Source organism: Mycteria americana, chromosome 1, assembly GCF_035582795.1.
Source record: "Mycteria americana isolate JAX WOST 10 ecotype Jacksonville Zoo and Gardens chromosome 1, USCA_MyAme_1.0, whole genome shotgun sequence".
In the NCBI taxonomy this organism is placed as follows: Eukaryota; Metazoa; Chordata; class Aves; order Ciconiiformes; family Ciconiidae; genus Mycteria; species Mycteria americana.
Window position 1 is genome coordinate 192,018,616 of NC_134365.1, and position 17,721 is coordinate 192,036,336.

The following is a 17,721-nucleotide window of genomic DNA, read 5'->3' on the forward strand; positions in this document are numbered from 1 at the left end:
CAAACCTTGTGGGGATGGCCAGGCTATCACAGGTTTGGGGATTATATCAGTCTTTCTGCTTCCAGGCTGCTGCTGTTCTCAGCAAAGTGCTTACCCTGGGCTGAGGTCCCACTCTGAAGGCAGTGGGATGTAGCTGGGTACTTCGTGAAGTCATTGCTTTGTTAAAGAGGTTAAGGAGGATAAACTGAAGTTATGATAAGGTTCCAGCTTTTGATGATCACAATTATATGTGTGACAAACAAGGACTCTATAAACAGAAGTATGTACAGCCGTAGGTAGGACTGAAGCTTTGATCAACTTTGCAAGAAATACGTTTGGAAAGAAACTCTCCAGCTCTAAACGATCTGTTAAAACAGTCCCATGTTTCTTATATTTACCAGTGAGTTTACAGCAATGTACCCACTTTTCATGTGTTTGCATTTACCAAAATAAAAACAATCTTTGGAAATCAGTCGTTTAACTATCACAATAAAGCAATGTTATCTTCTTTTCACAGATGGGGGAACTGAAGGAACAGAGATGTGAAGTTATCTGCTGAAAGCCATAAAGGAGGCCAGTGACAAATCCAGGAACAGAAGCCAAGTCTCCAGTCTAATGCAGTCTAATACTGTAATCCACAAGAAAGTTTGCCTTCTGATGTTACAATGAGGTATACCATAGCAATACCTATATATTAATAATTTACCCAAGGGGAACACATTTGAATGTGTATGTTTGCCTATGCTCTTGTAAATAATTCAAAAGAATTCTCTGAATTCTGATTCTGAATGGAATTTCTAATATTGTTTTCTTTATAACTGGGCATTTTTTCCAGAAATATTTCTTCGTAAGTCATGTTTAAAACATACAGTTCTCAAAATCTGATTTATTTAAAATTACCACAAGTTAATGTCCAAAAATATCCCAGAGTAGCTTCAATAATTCATATTTCTAGATATTTTAGAGTCCAACTTCAGGGTTTTCTTCAGGGTCCTGAGCACCTACATTTTAGCTTGCCTTTATAGAAGACGGTGGATAGCTGGCATCTCAGAAAAAGGAAGTTGTGTATTCCCAATGGGGGTGCTCTTAGCACTGGAAATCACTTTTGGAAATATTGCTGTAAATGTGTTGGAAGCATCAAAAGCTCAAGTCTGGCTCCAGTTTAGCTGGAGGAGAGGCTACTCCAATAGACCCAAGGCAACAGAGGTGCTGTGAATATGGAAGCCCCTTACAGAGCCTAATGCTGCCTGGTGTATGGAGGAGTATTTGTCACAGTTTTGGCAAAGGTACAACTTGCTGTCTGTCTCTCCTAGCTATGCCCTCCTATATCGAGTCAGGAACACGTACGTGCACAATACTTCTCTTTGAGATGCTAATCTTTTGGGGTGTTAAGCACCAATAGTTGCATTAGCAGCTGGTTTTACTTGCACTTGAGGGTTTGAAGCAGCGCAGCAGTTTTTTGCATAGGATAGGGAGGGTTTCCTTCTGGCTTTCACCTCAGTCTGACATATTAATGCTGTGGGCTTCCCAAAACAGTGCTAGTGTCCAACACTGAAACACCATTGAAGCATTGTCTTAGTAGTAGGTAGCTTGGTGACTTATTAAGAGCAAATATTAAATCAGATTGGAAAAGTATATTACTTCCACAACATACTCCTTACAGCATCTTTACAGTTTCCAAATCTTTATTTTCAATAGTTTGCCTGGACACAGGTGATGAGCATGCTCAGAGAATATGTCAGGTTAGCTACAATCAAACCTATAAAGTATCTGCAATTCATCCATGCTTCTCCCACCAGCAGGTGTCATTCTGGAAAAAGGAAAATATTGTAAATTCCTGAACTGGAGAATTTGGCTGTGACAAAGAAGAAAAAAAAATATGTTTGCTTAAAATATAGCTTTTGAAGGATACTTTACTCCAAATAAAAACCAAGAGAAAGTTGGCTTGTCTGCATTTTTTAATAATCTCTGTGCAGTGTGTAATCCTGACGTATAACCAACAAAGGGCAGACGATTGGTAAGGCAAACCAATGTCTAGTTAAAACTGTCTTCTGCTTTTTACTGTTGTCTGTGACATCTTCACCACTGCTTACTCACCCCCCATGACTATAAAATCAGTGATGTTCATCAATCTTTATGATGGGCTTTCCGCTTTAGTTCCCCCAAAGGAAACACAGAATTAAGGTGTTGAATTCAGATCTCATTTACTTCAAGGCAAACTTGAAGTAATCTCATTGAAGAAACTGAAATCAGTAGAATTGCTTGGGATTTAGTCCGAAGTAACCAAAAGTAGTATTTCACTTTCTACTCCATAAATGAGCCTCAAGCAGAAAATAATCACGAAATCATTTTAATGTCTATTATAGTATTTATGTCTTCCTTTAAGTGTTCACCTGGGTATTAGCTGCAGCCTCCTTTAATATGAAGAGATTTTTGATTTCTCATAATCATAGTGAGAAAGCTATGGCTGAGTTATAAAGAACCAAGACCCTGCTGGTTCATTGCTGAGGGCTCCTGGTCTACCGAATCTAGTCTTCTGGCTGTTAAAAATAAACTTACTGTGAAATCCATGCAGAAGGTGTCTTGCCACCCTATATCCTACTCGAAGTTTGTTCCAACCCATCACAGCTCTGATGATTATAAATATTTTTCTGTCTTTCAGCCTAAATTTATCCAGGGCCCTCCTGTCTATATTGTCCTTTTATGTTAAATAGTTTTTCCCCTCTATTGTGGTTTTCTCCACGCTGACGTATTTAGGAAAAGCAATGACGCTCCCTTTCAGGCTCGATTTTAGTAAGGCGGAGGTGCTAGGCTGTGGGCCGGCGTGCCGTGCACAGCCTGCCAGGATGGCTCCGCTCACCCAGCGTTGGCTTTCCCCAGGAGCGGGCTGTGGGCTGGGGGGAGCTGTGGGGACCCACACGGTCCCTTTCCCTACCATTTGCGTCAGCATGTAGCTGGGAAGTTTGGGCCCGAGCATCCTAGGCTTAACTAATAAGATTTGCATAGTTTCCTTTCAGAAGCTTAGTTTTCCATCCCCCAGCATTACTTTGAGTTAAATTAATCTTTTTTAAACAAAGGCAAGCAGAAGTGTGCATCGTTTGTTACGGCCTTGCATACAACATTAATGCAACAGCTTCCACACCCTACTAGAAATACTTCACCTGACAGATCTTAGCGCTGTATCTACCTTTCTCGTATCTTCATCTTGGTCATCTTCCAGTTGACTAGTCCAGCCAGGTTTATCTTCTCCTCAGCCGTTTCTAGAAGTGCTACTACGAAGGATTATATTGCTACTGTGATATGATGCTCCACCAAAACTCTTCCTGGGATCAAAGGGAAATTTGCTTGAGGAAAAACAGGAGAACAAGCTCCAAGGCTTGGCTGCGAGGAGCATATGAAAGTGGGAATTAATTTTACATTTTTAGAATTTGTAATTACAACAAAGTGACGTAAAATAATTGTACTGTAGGCAGCCATATCTTTTTCAAGACGTTATTTAACTACGAATGTCACAACACTTTTCTCATGAACACTATCAAGCACTCGGTTGCTGAATGAAAAAAATAGTATATAAATTTAGAATTAAAAAATTCACTCTAAAATAGGTAAAAGCTGTAGTCTTGGGTTTGCATGAAGCCTGTATTAGTGTTCTCTGACTTTTTGAGTATTTAACTTTGAAAATGTAGTGGTATTCTAAAATCTGAAGTTAGAAAGTATAAAAGTATTGTGAATGTGACTAGTTCATTATGCGCTTTATTTTTATAGGACCTAGATAACAAGCAGTGATGATCTCCGACAGGTTTTTATACAGTAAAGTATGAGATTTAGACAAAATTTTACACAGTAAAGTATGAGATTTAGCCAAAATTATTTCTCTGGAGCTTTTACAAATTTTTTTGCATGTTTTTAGTTAAGTGAAATAATACAAAATTTTGTTTTTTTAACTTTAGTGTTTTATTTTATTAATTTTAGAACAAATGCATGTGCCTAAACATAGACCTCCTGGGTCATTTTTAGAGCCACTGGGGATCTCACCCGGCCTCTCACTGCCAGTTCAAAGGTGCGGGTCTCCTGTAGGTCCCACATCATATCTGCCAGCCCCGCACCTATATCCTGGATACTCCAGGGTATTCCAGCAGGCATTAGGTACCTTCTTTTAGGCATCTGAATTTCTCCTTTAGATAAATGCTGTGAAAGATAATATGCCTCTACAAATGCTTAGCAAAATTAAAGATGGCACAGCTGTAAAGGTAATTCCACCTAAGGTGTTTTATTTAAGTTTAACAAGACATAGAGGCAGGAAAGTAATTTTGTATCTAAGAAGTACGGAGTTATTGTGTTTAACAGGACGCTATCAAGAGTCTGGTTTGAATTATGGTGGCTGAGCTGAACCTGTGCGTGAGTTGGGAGCTGCTATTGCTGAGGGTATGCACCACGAAAGGTCCTGGCCAGAAATCTGGGACTTCTCATCAGGAACGTAGCAGTCTGATATTCAAAACTGTTGGGAGTCTGGCAAAAGTAAGCCTAATTCCTCAGTTTTGGGCATGATGCAGCAAACTAATTTCGCTGAAGAAAGCGGTAATTTCAGGTACCAGGGCACTCAGAGGGAATTAGAGAAATACTTGCATTAATTACACAGCCAATTAGAAACCTATGTTAATCAGGTCCATTTTTGATGGTCTACTGAATCAGAAGGAACTTAAAAATCTTGAATATATTAGTTAGTGTAGTTATATATGAATCGTACAATGTGGGGTTGAGCATTACTGAATTGTTCTTTTATAACAAGAACAATTCATTGTATATAATATATAAAAGTTATATATTGTATATGTAGAAAATATGTAACTCATCTTAAAATAAAATTAAAGCTACTGGAAGGTAGCAAATTCTGGGTAAAATTCACCACAGGCATTAATTAGGATTGTATAGACAGAGAACACTTTCCCATGAGCTTTTTTTAATCAGTCACTCGCATTATGATTGATAGGAATTTGGACTACTTTTGCAGAAGTTTAAAAAATGAAATTGTTACAGAAAAAGGCATGATGTAGGGTGACTTACAAAGCAATCATAAAACCTGATTTAGCAGTGTACAATATTAATTTTATAATTTGCGAATGAAGCAGAACTGTTTTCACGTACTCTTTTTTTTTTTTTTAAGTCTTTATCAATCTTTTTCAGGATGAACCCCCAAGGCATGGCTGCGATGGTTGTTTGAAACAAGAAACAGATACCCCTTTGGTGTCATTCATTTCACTGATCACTGGGAATCTGAGCCTGAATGAAGGTGGAGGAAGACTCCTACAGAGAACTGGGAACAGTTTGTCCCTTAAGAAGGGTATAATGGCATTTTTAATGTTTTTACCAAATACCAGAGCATGTGATAAAAGTTTATGGATTGGGAATTAATTGAAAGATTGTGAAATGGGAAAGAACACACATTACGGGAAGCCTTGGAGAGCTACAACCTAAGCATGCTGAAATTTGCGACCAAGCCCACAGAATATCTCTTGAGTTATTGGAACCATCTCAGATGACTGTTATTTTTGATATAATTTACCAGCCCCAGTAAGCTCCCCCAGCCAGACTGGGAAAAGAAGTTCCTTTTATGAATGTTAGTCCAGGGGACTGAAGTGTATTCTGGGTAGTGTAACATTTAGTTTATGGAATTAGCTACAGAATTCAGATTTAAAAAAAAAAGGCAGTGTGAATTTGTACCTGGGAGGTGGTACATGTTTTAAAAAATGCTGTTCAAAAGATAATGGGCTTATATCTAAACTCTGTTATCTGCAACATAAAGGTTTACAGTTTTATACGTATTAAATAACACATCTATATGGTGACATGTGAAACATATAATTAAAATAAGGACTATAAGTATAGAACTATGTAAATGTTATCTAAATCATATGTGTAAACATTAAATAAACTGTTTCATTTCTAGAGGTTATAGAAAACACTTTAAAATTTTATACAGTCTTTCCACCCCCCCTAGTTTTTAATATAATTGCAGTTTTAGAGCTAATCTGTCTATTCATTTTTTAATAGTTGCTGTTGTGTTAAATTTTACTGAGGAACAATTTAGTTTGGGGAAACCGTTACACTTTATCCCAACTGTGGTTCGTGTTGTTTGAACAAGAAGTCCCTGAGTATTTGTCCCAAATACCAATATTTTTACTCCACTGGCAGCTGTATATTTGTGGTCACTCTATGGCAATGTGTGCAAAGAACGTATAGAGGGGCAGTGCCTCTTCCAGAGAGTACCAGGAGGAAAGCTGGATGTGGTCAACCCACACATAATTTGCTCTTCTTGGTGGAGGTCTCACGTAGACAGCACTTAAATGACACTTTTTGTTTCTGGATAAGGTGACAGTAAGAGACAGAAACTATTTGAAAGCCATTGCTTATGTTCCCTGAAACGGGCTAAAAAGAACAGCTCTTCTGAGACACAGCTTTACACTGAACATACACAGAGCTGTGTCATTATTAATTCTGAAAATGTGTTTACAACGGTTAGGTAAAATATTTAGTTACTATTTAAATATTTTGATGTATTATAGCTCATACACGAATTTTAGATGTCTACTGCACTTAACATTTCCAATTTAAATAACTGGTTTCATTAAGACTTTTAGTGATACAAATTAACAACAAAAGGCAGTTAATACAGAGTGCAGTTATGAGCCCAACATACATGTGGTTTAAATTTAAAGAATTAAATGTTAGCATTTCCCTATAGAGAAAGGTTATTTGGGTAGTGGTGTACTGACATTATCACCACCCACGGAGAGGGGGACCTGTTGATCCTATTGGTTAAGCAGAAATTCAAAAAAGGAAGAATGTAGGTCTAGAGGGTTCGCTTGGTGTAAGTGAATCACACAGGAAAAATGCTGATACCCAGAGTCATCGTAGTGACCTCCTCTGATGGTTAGAAAGAGAAATAAGCACGCAGTGTTTTTGTCAAGTTAGAGGGTTTAGGTAGCTTGCTAGGTAAAAATCGGTCTTGGTTATTAATATAGTGGAAAGTTAAATGATGACCATGGAAATATGATAACAAGTGCTGTTGTAAATTAGACAGAAATTATTTTCTGTGGCCATCAAGAATGCTAATCCACTGTCTTAACCATTGGGCTGAAGGGCTCCTAAGAAAACAAATGTAGAAAGTGGATTAAAAAAAGGATACAAATATGTTTAAGTAGGTGTTTCTTCAAAGCTTCCTTCAGGAAGGTGTTTCTGGACACTACCGTACTACTTGTGACAAATCATGTCTGTTAAGATAAAGGTAAGAAAACAGCATTCATTTAGCAGTAAATAGTGCTATCTGTATCCCTGTATTTCTGTTTAAGCAAACCTTTGTAATAATTTTATTTGACCTAGCTAGAAACATATCTATTAAAAATAACAATTACTAATTTGCCACTATTTAATGTTAGTTTAATCTGACAACTCTGGGATGTCTTTGCCTATTATTCCTGGAAGAAAGTGCATAAAATTGGGTAGTTTCGAGTCGTTTCAGGCAGACATGGGACTGCACTGAAAAGCCAGGTCTCAACATCACTGCGTGTAGGGAAAGCTTGCCTCTGACCCTCTGTCTGACAGCTTGAACACGGGCTGAGCTAAACCCCAGGCTACCAGTACTCTGCACTTTGGCTTTCGAAACTTTCTGGGTGAGATACAGTTTCAACATGAAAAGTCAAAATACAGTGGTTTACAATCAGTTTTGCTTTGTTTGAAGCTAAAACTCAAAGCAAAACTCCTGGGGTATAGAACTGTATGAAGCAAAACATAAGAAAGTTAACACAAAAACTCTGCAAACTGAACAAGCTAGTTTCACTCAGCTCTTGAAATAACCCCTTTTTGCAAGTTCACTTTTCAATTGCGCACATGTGAGATGTCAAAAATGAGTTGGTTTCACTACCCCGTGGCACAGATGAACGCCGCAGCTCTAAAGCATCACCCTCCATCTGAGCAAGGTCTTGCTCTCGCTGTCTGCCTCAGCTGATACTTTAGGCATCTGCCAAGAGATGAAATTTTCTCAGTCCCAGGCTAGTTACATTTAGCTTTTGTTCATCTGTAAACCAAGTGATTTAGGTCTTTCCCCAAATCCCGGTCTGTATGTTTTTTAGAGTTGTAACCAGCTCTGAACTCATTTCCTAAATCTCTAACAACGCGCTAAATGGCATCCAGTCCCAAAATGGCAGGAGTCACTCCACCTCTGGGAGGCCATCCGAGGATTCATGCGTTTTAAGTTCAAAGCCTGGTATTTCAGAGATGCTGAACACCTGCTGCTCGTCCTAGCTGGTATGGGAGCTGCAGGTGCTCATGCCCTTGTGAAGATCAGAGCCCTCCTCCCGCGGTACTCTTATTTACAGCGAAGCAATGAACAACCCTCTGCTCTGCTTTCACTTTTTGTAAAACTTCAGTGCAACTGGCTTGAAACAAGCCCATGAACTGCACCGAGGCAGAGATACCTTTTAGCAGAGCGTTGCCGAGCATGTATGAGTTCAGGCTGGTCAGGGCTCCTTTGTTTGCTGGGCAGCTGATCCATTTTCTTTCCCCCAAAATATTGAGGGACTGAACTCCTGAGCTTCCAAAATGATCGCTGACAGAGAAGCAAGGCCTCAGCAGCAGTGGAGCTAAGTGAGTCAGCTTCCAGATGTAGATCTCGGACTTCAGCAACTTTGTTGAGAAGAACTAGAGTGATGTTCAGAAAAAAAGAAAATTTAGTATCAAATAATCAGTGATCTTGTGTGCATATATTTTGCTTATTCATACGTCAAATTCTCGTGGTGAACCGGTACGTAGGAAAGTGCAGAGTGCAAGGGGAATGGCTGAGTTTGAAGGTTTAGGGGTATCCTGAAGTACAGCTCACGGACTGAGTTACACGAGGATTATGGGGAGTGGGATTTACAATACAATGGCTCACCTCTGCACAAGGGTGCATTTTATATGGTGTGAGCATATGTTACTGAAAAAAAAACATTGGGCTGTTGGTGGAATGCAAATATTATGTGACTCTGAATCTCACTTGGTATTTTAAACCATCAGAGTTTCAGATTTGAGTCATAGTAACCTGTGAGTAGGATACATATATGCATATATAGCACACAAGCTGTAAGCAAAGCTTCTGCCTTGGGGTTATTTTCTCCTCAAATTGCAGATTTGGTTCTCTGTTATTGTAAATCATTATAGCCTCGATGAAAAGTCAGAAGTCAGATCCAAAATTTGAAAAGAAACCTGAACTAGAAACCTTTAGAGTCTTCTATTTTCTTCTCTGTTTAGCCACTTTGATTTTCAGAACCCTTAGTCCATCAAACCATGTTACAGCTTTCTTACACCTCTGCTTCTCCATGGTGCTTCCTGTGCGGAGCTGGCATCAGAATTTGTCCAACCTCTAATTTACCCCATCAGAGCACTCAGCAGCATCTAATCGTTCATTAGAGGCAGAAACTTTGTCAGCACTGCTCAAAGAGCACCTTTAACCGAAGATCTTTCTTGGAAGACTCCTCTAGTCAGAGCAAGAGCTGGAGAAGATGGCACACGAGTGCCTGCTAGCAGCCCCAGAGGCACGTGTGGGAAAAAGTTCTTTCTCTTCTTTTTTTTTTCCTTTTAATTCAGCACTTTGACTTAAAACATGCATCTAGCCAAGCTATGCAAAGAGTGACTTGCTGAACAGAAGACTGTAAGGTAGGATTAGAGGCTCTGCTTAGGAGAAAATCTGCTTCAGCCTAGAGAACAATCCCACCACAAAATAAAATTAACTTTAAAAGTAATGAGATTTTCCACTGTTAACTTAATAGCAGCAAACCACATGTTCTAAACAATGTTTTAATTTTTTTTTTTTTTTTTTGTATGAGGACTCATTTTTAGTAACAAACCCCAGACTATTAGCCCTGCCATTTTTCCACTGCTGGAGGAAAATGTGGACTCTTGCTGAGTTGTACGGTGAATATCTCGGAGATATTTGAATCTGCCACCAATAAAAAGGCCTCTAAAATGCTAGCATGGAGGAACCAGTTCAAGGTAGGGGAAATGGAAAAAATGGGAAAAAGAAGAAACATCTCTTTGGATCTTTAGCTCTGTTATTTTTTAGATTATATTTCTTCTGGGCTCCTAAAATCTTCAGTAACAAACAAGTTTTCTTTTGAAAAGTATTAAGTTATCAAAACATTTGCCAGGTCCTAATATTAAATCCTAGCAGTCAGCAATGTTTAAGTTCAGCCATATCATTTTGCTGAGTAAGTCATGCTAAAACTTCAAGTTTTCCCCTCAAAATGATCTTTCCAAATGAGATTGATATTGTGAGAAAAAAAGAAAAAAGAGAAGGACGCCTTCATCATGAGGAATTATGGAATTAATTTTCTTTATACACTCTGTTTGCACAAGACATTTTTGTTAACTCTTAATAAAAATACCATTCAGCTGCTACTTTCATTGTTTTTATCCTGGGACCAATACAACATTGTCATTATTGGATATAAAGTGCTGTAAAAACAAATCTAATTTGTTAAGTTTATTTTGATAAGAAATAAATATAAAGGTAGTGCATAGTTTGTACAGTGCTGCTATCATAGGACTCCTGGGTATAATTTATATAAAGAAAATAAAAAAGCATACATAACTTTCTAGTTGATTTCCTTTAACAGGGCTAATTGAAAACAGTTTCTGTTATTTAAAAGTAATTTATTTTAAATATACTTTTTAAAACAAAGTTCTTATTGATATCCATTTTAAGTATAATATTATCTCAGTGTGGGATACAAGTAAAAGGTCAAATCTTGTAGGAGTATTTTCTGTATGACTCAGTTCTGATCATAGATAAACTTATCGGGGAAACCAAATTAGTTAACCTTTTCAGTACCAAAAGCTTGTTTTAACAGGCCACGATGGTTTCTTTCACAAATACAGAACTTCAAAGCTCATAGTTTTGTTCTGAAACATGAAAAAGAGAATGCTAATTTCCCTTTTCTTTATCTGATAAAAGGCAAAGGCTAGTGATTTTAACATGAAATTAGACTTGTTGAGATTCAGTATATAGGCGCAGTAAGCAATATATTATTGATTTTTAGTCAACAGCTGTTGTGCATAGTGGTACCGCAACAAAAAGACGCATTTTTTTACTTCGATTATGCCTTTAATTTATGGACGTTGTTAAAGGATGTATTTTTTCTTGTCCAGTAGCGTAATCCTTATGTATGGATCCGATTACTGGAGCACTGAAAGATGCTCTATGAACAAAATGGCTGCATGCAGCACATCTCTAGGAACCAGCCTCTTTCCATATTGCTTGATAGGTCGTTCAATTCCTGTCCGGTTAACTGGTTTGCGACATTTCTCAGAAGTCCCTTCAGCTCTGCTTCCTTCTTTGTTTCCATCCCAGCAGTGCCAACAATTCAATGACTTGGGTTGCTTCAATGCATGCAGTCAGACTCAACACCAGAAGCTGCCCTTCTTTCTTGAAGCCAAATCCGGCGTGATTGAAAGGCTTTAATAGACTTCAGATCTGGGACCACACTCATGTCTGAGAAAAACTCTCTCAGATGTTAACGAGCCGAAGCCCTCTTCGTGGCAGTCGCGCAATCTCACCTCTATCAGCACGATTTCATGTGGTCGCTGGGGGACAGTTTGACTCATGGGGGGGGTTTGCCTGCGAACTCAATCCTGCCACCTTTACTAATTTGGCATAGTATTTACTCTCACTGACTTGCGTGAAGAAGTTGTGCTGCAAGGGATTGAAAGTGGTGAACTCTTTCTCCGAACAGCTCCTGCAGAGCTACATTTCAGACATTATCTGGTGGAGAACTCTCGAGACGCAGATATTAATGATATTTCTCATATTCAGTGAAGTAAATGCATTAAAAATATCCAAGGGTGAAGATATCTAGAAATCTGGTTTTGAAGGTCAAAGCACACACGCGCTAGCTGAGCTGTAGGAGTATACTGGTTCTGCACAGCAAAAAGTAAAAACAAAAGTCTGTAAGGCATGTCCCAAGCTGAACTTGAATGGGCTTGCGGTGGAAATTTTGTCAGCCCTGGTCATATGCGGTGAAACATTTGTCTCATGCTGGCAACGGCAATGAACTTTTTTTTCTTCCATAATTTACAAAATATGAGCAAGTACGGAATAATTTTACATGGTATTTTCTAAGCAGAAAAATAACTGGTGCTTGGGGAATTACTTTGTCACTCTCACAAAGTGTAATTTCATCCAAACGGGTAAAATAATGCAATTAATCTGGGCAGATAATGCAGCACACCCTGCATACACGGGCAGTGAAGATAGCCTTTTATTCCATGAACAAGAGATGATTGGTCTGGAAAATTTGCTGGGTCACTTTTAATTATTAAAAGAGCAAATTCATGGTTTCTTTGTGGACTAGTCACACTGTGTAGTATTTTCTTTCTTGTTCTATTTAAATTTAGATAGGTTATTCATACTTCCTGGCAGTGGTTGTAAGAGGCGGATGACTGAGAATTTGGTAGTTGAGTTAATTTCATTTTTACTGTATCTCTAGAGCCACCCACTTTCCCTTCATATGACTCGGCACCAAAAAGTCCATACAAGTTTTGCAGAGTGAGACCAAAGTACCGACCTCCTGCATCCCTCCATCTTCTCTTCTGCCCTGTTTTTGCTGCTCCCCTTTTTTCTTCTGCACATTTCTCATTTTTTAGCCCCTCTCACCAGCCCGACGCCCGGGTCACCTCCACACATGCCTCCTGCCTGGCGGGATTGACGTCGTTTGAGGTCAGGGAGTCAGTAGAGAGTGGTTAGGTGGCCACTGACTCAATGGGGTGAAGCCCCGAGGTCCCCAGTAAAACGCCATCTCCAGCCCCGCACCCTGAAAATGAGCATGCTCTTAAGGTCAGTGAGGAATCACTCGAACATGGGCACTACTGAAGCCCAGTGGATTTGTATAACGGGTGGGCACAAACACGTGTGGAAGCCATTCTCCCTGTTGAAGTGTTGCAGCTCCTTCCACCCACAGTGGGTGTCGGGGGACATCATAACATATAGGTTCATACCACAGCCCCACTTTCAGTCCGAGTGCTTGTAGAAGTTGTGTATGGGTCTCCTCTTTTCTATTTGGCCAATTATTTTCCTATGGCTTTTAGAAATGCTGGTAACTTTGAGATCTTTGTCGCATTTGGCTCCTTTGGCCAAGGAGTTCAGCTGCTGTTCAAAGGGGATGGGCACAGACGTGCACACACAGACTCTGAAACTGCCTTACAAAACAGAGCTATAACCTAGACAACAGAGAAGTCTTTTTGGTGTTCTTGCGCTAGTGGTTACACCAGCCATTGGTGAGGATTTTCAGTGGGAATTTTGCCCCAGCTGTGATGTCTCTGGATGTTTCTCTTTCTGACTTACACTGAAAGATGATTGGAACAGGCCTGGGATGCGCTACCGGTCTCATTATCTGAGATAACGAGAATAAGGGAGATTGCAGATGGCTCAATGCATCTTTTAACAGGTATATTAAAAAAATGGCCTGATGTCAGAGAAGTACACAAACCCTCTGTGATAAATCTTCCTGGTGCACCTTACAGCTTCTGAATTTTGCTGTACACTCTCCGACTCTTCTGCTCGTAAAAAAATCTCATTGGCCTGGGCCTTTTAAACAAAGCGCTGCCAAAGCGTAGCATCTCTGGAGTCACCGTTAGCGAGGGGCTGGGGAGGCCGTACCTCTCCCCACTGCTGCCCCAGGTCACGGGCGTTCAACGTGCCCAGGGCTCCCTCTGGTCACGAAGCAACAGCAGAGCCCCATGCTTTGCTCAGCAGCTGAGCACACGCTCCCTTTTCTGCTGCAAGCCTACGATGAGCATGACTGTCACACTGCCGTGCTCTCATCCTGCTTGGGGAAACAGTTTCCAGGTTTTAACAGTCAAACTTGGAGAACTTTAAAGCCTAGCAGTGATAGTTTTGAGCTAGAGGAAGGTTATCTTATTTTTCCCCCAAACATATCTGTTGGTCTAGGGAAAGATATTACCTCTTTCCACAAACCTCACCACACTTACAGCCCTAGACTAGCCTGGCTGCAACAACAGTAAAAGTACCTTCAGCTTTTTATTTTCTTTTCCATTTCAAGCCCTCTAAATTATATGTTGACATTCTCACTTCTAGCTGAAGGGCAGCGTATCTCACAATATTCCTGTCTTCATGTGGGACACGTGGCACGACGTTGAGGAATATGCCCAGGGCAGTGTAATTTGGACTTCACCTGCAGCCAGGTACGAGGAATGAAAGTTGCAGTGGCTGCCAAAGGATGGGTTCATAAAGGGGTTGGACACTTTGGATCAAAACCAGGGAGCTGTGAGTGTTTTGAAGGATCAGGGCTTGGAGATTTCTTTTGGCTTCAGCTTCATGCAAAGCTGGAGCATCTCTCACTGACAAAGAAATCAGCCTTTTTGACTGAAGTGATAAACAACTGATTGAGGGTTTCTGCTTCCCTGCTTCCCAGTGCCTCGTGTTCCTGAGTACAGATGTCCATCGTTAGTGATTATGGACCTGAAACCTTTCCACAATTACTGTGGTTGCAGTTCTGCAAATAGGAAGCGATCGTGAGATACGGTCACTGAGCGTGGTCCTGTCATGTTTGTGGGTTGTGTGGTCTTCTCTAAACGTTGACTAAACACAGTGTCCCACCACAGCTGATTTTTCCCCGCAGTATATTATCTCTATTAAAGCTGAAGCCATACAGTTTGTCCATTGCCCTCCCACTGCATTTTTATGTTCCGAGAACAAAAAAAATCAACTTTCTTTTTCAACTGGGGGAGACAATATATATGCTTTTAATGTGCTCTTCAACTTATTACCCAGCTGCAGAAAGTATTCCAGTATGCAAGTACAGGAGATGTGTTTATGTGTCTGGTCATCTCTGGAATGCGTAGCCGCTGAGTGAAAGGCTGGGAAACTCTTGCGGGACGGCTGTGCCGATGGTGACCTGCCAGCACCGACAGCCTCATCTCTGACGGCGGAGAGGGAACGCGGGTGCCTCCGCAGTGCCGAGGGTCTCCGGCAGGCTTGGAGCGCGCAAGCTGGGAGGATGCTCCGTACATCTCCTGGTGTTTGCTCGAGCCCCTTAGCGCCTTACAGCCAGCACTCAGCAGTTTGTAGGATTGGGCTTCTGCCGGCTGAAGAGAAAAAAACCTCATTTGCCCAGGATTTCTGTGTGTGCAAAAGGCCTACTAGAAAACTGTCAAAACTAAAATGATCACACATGTCCTTCAGCTTAGGAAAAGAGAGCTCTAAGTGAGAGCATGTGTGCTCCGACTCTCGGGCTGAGAAAATGTCAGTCTGGTGTGCTTGGGAAGTTCGTATTGATACAAACAGGGAGGCTCCCTGCTGCCCACAGATTTCCCACATAAAAGTCCTACTGGTAGCCGTGGGAACTTAGCAGCAGCCACGCTGTGGCTAAAGTCACCACTCTAAAAATGTAGTGAAATTAGTGTTCATAAAAGTGAAAAACACACCACAAGAATGAAGATGTTCTGATTCACAGCCATGAAAATTACATGAGTTCTGGCATAAAAAAGGGCTAAATTTTGCAGTTATTCTGGCTTCGGAAAGGGACTGCTGGTGAATTTTTAAAAAGTTCCTTTGAGCAAAAATCTTTGGCTTTTCACAAACCAATTTGTTGCACCAAAACATAAAAAAAACCCCAAGTCGTGCCCATGATGTGACACCGGTCCATCTCACCAGCCCTGTGGAAAGGGCCGATCCTGTGCTGCACAGTGGCCCCTAGTGAAACCGAGTAGTTTGTTCCAGAGTCTGCAAAATCATTTCCAGCAGCTGGGTTGTTACTGATTTCAGTTCTGCCTTCTGATCTGACCCTCACCTCGCTTAAACTATGCCACTCGCTTGATATATTTTTAAGGCAAATAAAAAAAAAAAACCCATGAGAGGGTATGATGGCCCAACAGACTTATCCCGATGTAAACTGAACATGAACCTGTGACCCAGAGGCAAAGGTAATACTAGCAATAATGCATCTGTTGTAGCTTAACAGTGTCATTTAGTGTCAGTAGCTTAGTGTCATTTAGCACCATTTTCAGTTTGAAGTTCCCTTTTTTGACTTTTTCTGCTATGCCTACCATAAGGAGAGGGGATGGCTATGCCGACTGTGACTCTTGCTGCTAGAATTTGGATTTGTTTGTTGTCTCTCTGTTCCAATTACAGGGACTCATCCTCAAACAGGTACCCTTGTCCCTCACAGCTTTTTTTTTTTCTTGCACCACAAGGATTTGAAACATCAGCTCTGTAGTCAAAGCATTGGGTGAGGCTCTCTCCCCACGTCCTATCAAGCCCGTTTTCCTCGATTTTCCCGGAGAGATGCTACGAAGCGGTGAGCATCACCCTCCCCTTGCTCCTCACAGCGTTCCCTCCGCCACCGCGCTGTCTCGCGGAGCAGCTGCTGAGCTGACCCCTCGTCCAGCTGGCTATTGTGCTCGCCAGGCTGACACCACCTTCCCATCCCCACCCCCACGCCAGCAACAGCTTATGACAGCAGCAATCTTAAAAATAAAACAGGAAATGATTTCAATAGGGGATGTGGTGGCTGACGGAGAAAAGTGGAGTAGGTCTGAAGCGCAGTTGTTCTTTCATGTGAGCACCGGGGCCCTGCAGAAATGTTGCAGGGGAATGAATGTTTGCGCCGCCTTTCACGCGGCAGAGGGACCCGCGCTTGTTTTTGTCGTTGCCGCTACCAAGACCTATTGTGGTGGCTGTCCTCGTGACCTGGGTCCGAATGCTGCCGGTCACAATGCAGCAGCATTTTGCTGGGGCTGCGTGGCCGCAGGGTGCTATCGGCACACGCTTGCTAGTGGGTGGGCATTGCCCGATGATCTGGCCTGCGTTCGGGCCACTGTGATAACCCCTTGACTTCAACATTGCAACTACTTCCTCGCATTAACTGCAGCGGGGATAGCTGTGCTCTGGCCAGTAAATAATTCACTTGCCCACCACATTCCAGTATGAGATACCATTTTGGTTTGATGCCTGAAGGAAACACCTACCCAACCTGCTATTTCTTCTGAGAAGAACCTTTAGCGTCTGATTGAATTATTGAACGGGAAGGCTTCGGATGCCCCTGTCCTACATGTTGCTGAGAGCTCTTCATCCTCCCTGTTTTCTCCTGGGGGATCAGCTGGAAGGAAGAAGGGGTCTGGGTGAGCGCTGCCCTGGGAATGCTGAGCAGCCGGAGCCTCTCAGGCTAAAAGATGCTTCTTGGCCTCAGAAAGCTGAGTGTTTTCTTGGAGGTAATGTCTTGGGCTTGGAAATGCACTTTTGGTCTGTTTCCACCAGCTCTGTATTTATAGTGAACATTTATTTCTCTCACCAGCTGGGTTAAGTGTTTTTTCCTGTAGCATTCAAATGCTTGGAATAGAGATTCAAATCCTTCTCTGCCTTCAAACACAAACATACCATATCTGGGTCAGGAAGTCCCTGACCTCCAAATCACTGGAGGTTGACAGAGTATATCATAGTAGTTTTATTATAGGCTTGCCCTAGTCTTGTACTCTTCCCTAGGCATCTGCTATTGCCAGCAATAGAGATGGGATATTGGGCTAGAGGGACCTTTGGTCTGACCTCCTATGGACGTTTTTATGGTCTTTTGTCTTTATCTGGGGCCTCCAGAGGCTAATAAAGATTTTGTAAATATAAAGAATTCATTGTGATCCAAGAAGAAGTCATAAGCATAGGAGGGCTCTCCCAGCCCCGCGCTCCCTGGGAGCAAAGGT

General features: G+C 41.3%; 1 long non-coding RNA gene across 3 annotated transcripts in view; it reads left to right on the forward strand.

Annotated features, from left to right (window-relative positions):
• Window positions 1-5,798, forward strand: part of LOC142403687 (uncharacterized) — an 83,630-nt gene extending 77,832 nt beyond the window's left edge. For 2 of the 3 annotated variants that reach the window (XR_012773677.1, XR_012773678.1), the window contains 2 exons: window positions 497-649; window positions 5,164-5,798. This is a non-coding gene — a long non-coding RNA (uncharacterized LOC142403687). Of the gene's footprint in view, window positions 1-496; window positions 650-1,781; window positions 1,828-5,163 lie in introns of those variants that run through there. The other variant, XR_012773680.1, reaches the window with a different exon arrangement.
• The last annotated feature ends 11,923 nt before the right edge of the window (window positions 5,799-17,721 follow it).